This window comes from Pseudophryne corroboree, unplaced genomic scaffold (genome assembly GCF_028390025.1).
Source record: "Pseudophryne corroboree isolate aPseCor3 unplaced genomic scaffold, aPseCor3.hap2 scaffold_818, whole genome shotgun sequence".
Classification (NCBI taxonomy): Eukaryota; Metazoa; Chordata; class Amphibia; order Anura; family Myobatrachidae; genus Pseudophryne; species Pseudophryne corroboree.
In genome coordinates, this window is record NW_026970397.1 from 262,515 (window position 1) to 270,207 (window position 7,693).

The following is a 7,693-nucleotide window of genomic DNA, read 5'->3' on the forward strand; positions in this document are numbered from 1 at the left end:
TGTGTCTGCTGCTAATATAGACTGGTTGATAAAGAGATAGTATACTCGTAACTAGTATGTATGTATAAAGAAAGAAAAAAAAACCACGGTTAGGTGGTATATACAATTATGGACGGGCTGCCGAGTGCCGACACAGAGGTAGCCACAGCCGTGAACTACCGCACTGTACTGTGTCTGCTGCTAATATATAGACTGGTTGATAAAGAGATAGTATACTCGTAACTAGTATGTATGTATAAAGAAAGAAAAAAAAACCACGGTTAGGTGGTATATACAATTATGGACGGGCTGCCGAGTGCCGACACAGAGGTAGCCACAGCCGTGAACTACCGCACTGTACTGTGTCTGCTGCTAATATATAGACTGGTTGATAAAGAGATAGTATACTCGTAACTAGTATGTATGTATAAAGAAAGAAAAAAAAACCACGGTTAGGTGGTATATACAATTATGGACGGGCTGCCGAGTGCCGACACAGAGGTAGCCACAGCCGTGAACTACCGCACTGTACTGTGTCTGCTGCTAATATATAGACTGGTTGATAAAGAGATAGTATACTCGTAACTAGTATGTATGTATAAAGAAAGAAAAAAAAACCACGGTTAGGTGGTATATACAATTATGGACGGGCTGCCGAGTGCCGACACAGAGGTAGCCACAGCCGTGAACTACCGCACTGTACTGTGTCTGCTGCTAATATATAGACTGGTTGATAAAGAGATAGTATACTCGTAACTAGTATGTATGTATAAAGAAAGAAAAAAAAACCACGGTTAGGTGGTATATACAATTATGGACGGGCTGCCGAGTGCCGACACAGAGGTAGCCACAGCCGTGAACTACCGCACTGTACTGTGTCTGCTGCTAATATATAGACTGGTTGATAAAGAGATAGTATACTCGTAACTAGTATGTATGTATAAAGAAAGAAAAAAAAACCACGGTTAGGTGGTATATACAATTATGGACGGGCTGCCGAGTGCCGACACAGAGGTAGCCACAGCCGTGAACTACCGCACTGTACTGTGTCTGCTGCTAATATAGACTGGTTGATAAAGAGATAGTATACTCGTAACTAGTATGTATGTATAAAGAAAGAAAAAAAAACCACGGTTAGGTGGTATATACAATTATGGACGGGCTGCCGAGTGCCGACACAGAGGTAGCCACAGCCGTGAACTACCGCACTGTACTGTGTCTGCTGCTAATATAGACTGGTTGATAAAGAGATAGTATACTACTAATATTATATATACTGGTGGTCAGGTCACTGGTCACTAGTCACACTGGCAGTGGCACTCCTGCAGCAAAAGTGTGCACTGTTTAATTTTAATATAATATTATGTACTCCTGGCTCCTGCTATAACCTATAACTGGCACTGCAGTAGTGCTCCCCAGTCTCCCCCACAATTATAAGCTGTGTGAGCTGAGCAGTCAGACAGATATATAATATATATAGATGATGCAGCACACTGGCCTGAGCCTGAGCAGTGCACACAGATATGGTATGTGACTGACTGAGTCACTGTGTGTATCGCTTTTTTCAGGCAGAGAACGGATATATTAAATAAACTGCACTGTGTGTCTGGTGGTCACTCACTATATAATATATTATGTACTCCTGGCTCCTGCTATAACCTATAACTGGCACTGCAGTAGTGCTCCCCAGTCTCCCCCACAATTATAAGCTGTGTGAGCTGAGCAGTCAGACAGATATATATAATATTATATATAGATAATAGATGATGCAGCACACTGGCCTGAGCCTGAGCAGTGCACACAGATATGGTATGTGACTGAGTCACTGTGTGCTGTGTATCGCTTTTTTCAGGCAGAGAACGGATTATAAATAAAACTGGTGGTCACTATCAGCAAAACTCTGCACTGTACTGAGTACTCCTAATGCTCCCCAAAATTAGTAAATCAAGTGTCTCTCTAATCTATTCTAAACGGAGAGGACGCCAGCCACGTCCTCTCCCTATCAATCTCAATGCACGTGTGAAAATGGCGGCGACGCGCGGCTCCTTATATAGAATCCGAGTCTCGCGATAGAATCCGAGCCTCGCGAGAATCCGACAGCGTCATGATGACGTTCGGGCGCGCTCGGGTTAACCGAGCAAGGCGGGAAGATCCGAGTCGCTCGGACCCGTGAAAAAAAACATGAAGTTCTGGCGGGTTCGGATTCAGAGAAACCGAACCCGCTCATCTCTAGCAACAATGTAACCCTATTTGCAAAATAGTACTAAATAAGTTTGTCGATGTAAGACATTTGCAAAGGCGCAAACAAAACACGCTGGAAAATGCAACTGAATCTGTTTTTGGAGGTTAGAATAGATGCCGGATCAAGTAGCTCAATGGGTAGGGTGTTTGATTAGAATTCAACAGGTTATAGATTTGAATCCTGGGTATGATAGTTTGAGGTGTTATTTAATAAAGTATGTTTATATATTAGTCACACATGGCTTACTTTTACAAATGGCATGTCACCAGTTAGTGCTGACTGCTGATATGCCATTTGCACAAACACCCCATGTGTGACTGTATATGCATTTAAGGAGGGCACCCCGGCAATACCACAAACCATTGAGTGTCAAGTATACTAGATATATCTTCATATCTCATGTGCTTTCTCTGAGACCAATCTTGTTATGCCCCTTCCCCACAAGGCATGCGCCTTTTGTCCATATTGCAAAAATGGGGAGGGGAGGGGGGGGGGGCATATAATTCTCTGTCACAGGGCACCAAAAAGTCTAGTTATGGCTCTGGTATGCATTATGTAATCTGGCAGACCATATCTCCAACACTGGCTGGTTGGAATAGAAATCCGGTTATCTATGTGAGCAAATGACCATCAACGATTTACTCTCAAACACTAGAAAATGGACAAACATGGTCCCCTAAACAAATTGGTTAAATTTTGGGTTTAACCAATTTGTGTAATGACCATTTTTGACCACTTTTCTAGTGTTTGGGAGCAAATGGTTAATTGACATTTGCTACTATACATTACCATATTTTCATTCCACCCATCCAGACTGGATAGATAGCCTGACAGATAATTGTGTAGTGTACGCCCAGGATAACTGTCAGTTGTGCTTTCTTTTATGACGGCACATAAATGGGTGGGCAGATCCAGAGCAAGCACTGCCCACTCATGCATAGTTGTCAACTGATGTGAAGTTCCAGGGGGCAATCTCAGTTATAAAGAAAAGTATCTGGAAATTGTCCCTAGTTTAAAAAAAAATTAAAAAAAAAATTGATCAACTCCATTTATTTAGTATGATATCCCAGCAGTCAGAACAACATACTTTATTAAATAACACATCTCAAACTACCATACCCAGGATTCAAACCTATAACCTGTTGAATTCTAATCAAACACCCTACCTATTGAGCTATTTGATCCTGCATAAAAATTGTGAACATTATATGAAGCTATTGGTACTTTGCAAAAAAAAAGTATCAGCATTACAACGCAGCAGATCCATGCAGTTTGCAGCCACACACTACATGTATCTGCTCAGCAACAATGCTGATTATTTCTTCACAAAGTACAAGGTGAGCTCCAAACAGAATTCTCTAGCTTAGAATTATACCTTTCTATGCCAAACCTAGAAGTCGGGCCCCCCACCCTGGGATCCCCCAGAGGGAGGCCTGCACCGTCATGCGGCAGGCTTGTCCGTTTTGGAAGCAGGCTGATGGGCAGCCCAGGCTTGCTTCAGTCTGGGCTTGGCAGGTCTGGAAGCATGAGCTTGCTTTGGGTATGCCTGACCTTGGGTACGCTTTACCTGAGGGATGAAAGGGCCAAGGGAAAGTACTTTTAGCCTTCTGCGTGGTAGGAGTCATACGAGGTAGGCAAGCTGTTTTAGCAGTAGCCAGATCAGCTACAATCTTATTGAGGTCTTCTCCAAAGAGCGTGTCTCCCTTGAAAGGAAGCACCTCCAGGGTTTTCTTGGAATCCATATCCACCGACCAGGATCTCAACCAGCTGTATAAAGTATTACCTTGGAACTGGCTCTCCACTCCCCATTATCTGGTTATCATGGCTTCCTCCGCCAGTGTCCAGACTCGCTTGCTGAAGCTCGGCCACTTCTTCCTAGCAGCAGGCTCCTGGATCACTGGGCAGCAGAGGTGCTTGGGAGCCGGAAGGGGGCGGAGCAATCAGGCAGGCAGTTGCAGTGCTGCCCAGCTATCTGTGGTGTGAGAAGAAGCAGGGGCACCCCACCGCTGGCAGTGCTGCAGCTAGCGGTGGTGGCAGCGGCGAGGCTGCTGGGCTGGGTCTTGAAAAAGGTGGAAAGAAGGGTTTTACGGCATGGAATGTACAAACTGCGAGACCCTGCTGGTAGCGCCTTTGTCTATTTAGTAGGAAGGGCACGTAACAGCCGGGGGGCAATGGAGGAAGCCCCTTTAGGGCTGGAGCCCCTTCAGGGCTGGAGCCCGGCGGCAACTGACTCCGTTGTCTCTGGTAGTTCTGCCCCTGGACTAGAGGAATGGTCAAGAACATGGCAACATTTAATGCCAAAAAATGCAAAATCATACATGTCTCAAAAATGCAAAGGCTAACTATAATATTAAGGGCATTATAATGGCAAGAGGAAAGCTATCTAAGTATTACTATTTCAGGTGAGCAATGTAACAAAGCAATAGGAAAGGCAAGTCAGATGCTTGTTTGCATAGGTTAAAGAACCAGTAGCAGAAAAAAGTAATACAGGTTGAGTATCCCATATGCAAATATTCCGAAATACGGAATATTCCGAAATACGGACTTTTTTGAGTGAGACTGAGATAGTGAAACCTTTGTTTTTTGATGGCTCAGTGTACACAAACTTTGTTTAATACTCAAAGTTATTAAAAATATTGTATTAAATGAACTTCAGACTGTGTGTATAAGGTGTATATGACACATGAATGAATTCTGTGAATGTACACACACTTTGTTTATAGAGATGAGCGCCTGAAATTTTTCGGGTTTTGTGTTTTGGTTTTGGGTTCGGTTCCGCGGCCGTGTTTTGGGTTCGAACGCGTTTTGGCAAAACCTCACCGAATTATTTTTGTCGGATTCGGGTGTGTTTTGGATTCGGGTGTTTTTTTCCAAAAACACTAAAAAACAGCTTAAATCATAGAATTTGGGGGTCATTTTGATCCCAAAGTATTATTAACCTCAAAAACCATAATTTACACTCATTTTCAGTCTATTCTGAATACCTCACACCTCACAATATTATTTTTAGTCCTAAAATTTGCACCGAGGTCGCTGTGTGAGTAAGATAAGCGACCCTAGTGGCCGACACAAACACCGGGCCCATCTAGGAGTGGCACTGCAGTGTCACGCAGGATGTCCCTTCCAAAAAACCCTCCCCAAACAGCACATGACGCAAAGAAAAAAAGAGGCGCAATGAGGTAGCTGTGTGAGTAAGATTAGCGACCCTAATGGCCGACACAAACACCGGGCCCATCTAGGAGTGGCACTGCAGTGTCACGCAGGATGGCCCTTCCAAAAAACCCTCCCCAAACAGCACATGACGCAAAGAAAAAAAGAGGCGCAATGAGGTAGCTGACTGTGTGAGTAAGATTAGCGACCCTAGTGGCCGACACAAACACCGGGCACATCTAGGAGTGGCACTGCAGTGTCACGCAGGATGTCCCTTCCAAAAAACCCTCCCCAAACAGCACATGACGCAAAGAAAAAAAGAGGCGCAATGAGGTAGCTGTGTGAGTAAGATTAGCGACCCTAGTGGCCGACACAAACACCGGGCCCATCTAGGAGTGGCACTGCAGTGTCACGCAGGATGTCCCTTCCAAAAAACCCTCCCCAATCAGCACATGATGCAAAGAAAAAGAAAAGAAAAAAGAGGTGCAAGATGGAATTATCCTTGGGCCCTCCCACCCACCCTTATGTTGTATAAACAAAACAGGACATGCACACTTTAACCAACCCATCATTTCAGTGACAGGGTCTGCCACACGACTGTGACTGATATGACGGGTTGGTTTGGACCCCCCCAAAAAAGAAGCAATTAATCTCTCCTTGCACAAACTGGCTCTACAGAGGCAAGATGTCCACCTCATCTTCACCCTCCGATATATCACCGTGTACATCCCCCTCCTCACAGATTATCAATTCGTCCCCACTGGAATCCACCATCTCAGCTCCCTGTGTACTTTGTGGAGGCAATTGCTGCTGGTCAATGTCTCCGCGGAGGAATTGATTATAATTCATTTTAATGAACATCATCTTCTCCACATTTTCTGGATGTAACCTCGTACGCCGATTGCTGGCAAGGTGAGCGGCGGCACTAAACACTCTTTCGGAGTACACACTTGTGGGAGGGCAACTTAGGTAGAATAAAGCCAGTTTGTGCAAGGGCCTCCAAATTGCCTCTTTTTCCTGCCAGTATAAGTACGGACTGTGTGACGTGCCTACTTGGATGCGGTCACTCATATAATCCTCCACCATTCTATCAATGTTGAGAGAATCATATGCAGTGACAGTAGACGACATGTCCGTAATCGTTGTCAGGTCCTTCAGTCCGGACCAGATGTCAGCATCAGCAGTCGCTCCAGACTGCCCTGCATCACCGCCAGCGGGTGGGCTCGGAATTCTGAGCCTTTTCCTCGCACCCCCAGTTGCGGGAGAATGTGAAGGAGGAGATGTTGACAGGTCGCGTTCCGCTTGACTTGACAATTTTGTCACCAGCAGGTCTTTCAACCCCAGCAGACCTGTGTCTGCCGGAAAGAGAGATCCAAGGTAGGCTTTAAATCTAGGATCGAGCACGGTGGCCAAAATGTAGTGCTCTGATTTCAACAGATTGACCACCCGTGAATCCTTGTTAAGCGAATTAAGGGCTGCATCCACAAGTCCCACATGCCTAGCGGAATCGCTCCGTGTTAGCTCCTTCTTCAATGCCTCCAGCTTCTTCTGCAAAAGCCTGATGAGGGGAATGACCTGACTCAGGCTGGCAGTGTCTGAACTGACTTCACGTGTGGCAAGTTCAAAGGGCATCAGAACCTTGCACAACGTTGAAATCATTCTCCACTGCACTTGAGACAGGTGCATTCCATCTCCTATATCGTGCTCAATTGTATAGGCTTGAATGGCCTTTTGCTGCTCCTCCAACCTCTGAAGCATATAGAGGGTTGAATTCCACCTCGTTACCACTTCTTGCTTCAGATGATGGCAGGGCAGGTTCAGTAGTTTTTGGTGGTGCTCCAGTCTTCTGTACGTGGTGCCTGTACGCCGAAAGTGTCCCGCAATTCTTCTGGCCACCGACAGCATCTCTTGCACACCCCTGTCGTTTTTTAAAAAATTCTGCACCACCAAATTCAAGGTATGTGCAAAACATGGGACGTGCTGGAATTTGCCCATATTTAATGCACACACAATATTGCTGGCGTTGTCCGATGCCACAAATCCACAGGAGAGTCCAATTGGGGTAAGCCATTCCGCGATGATCTTCCTCAGTTGCCGTAAGAGGTTTTCAGCTGTGTGCGTATTCTGGAAAGCGGTGATACAAAGCGTAGCCTGCCTAGGAAAGAGTTGGCGTTTGCGAGATGCTGCTACTGGTGCCGCCGCTGCTGTTCTTGCGGCGGGAGTCCATACATCTACCCAGTGGGCTGTCACAGTCATATAGTCCTGACCCTGCCCTGCTCCACTTGTCCACATGTCCGTGGTTAAGTGGACATTGGGTACAAC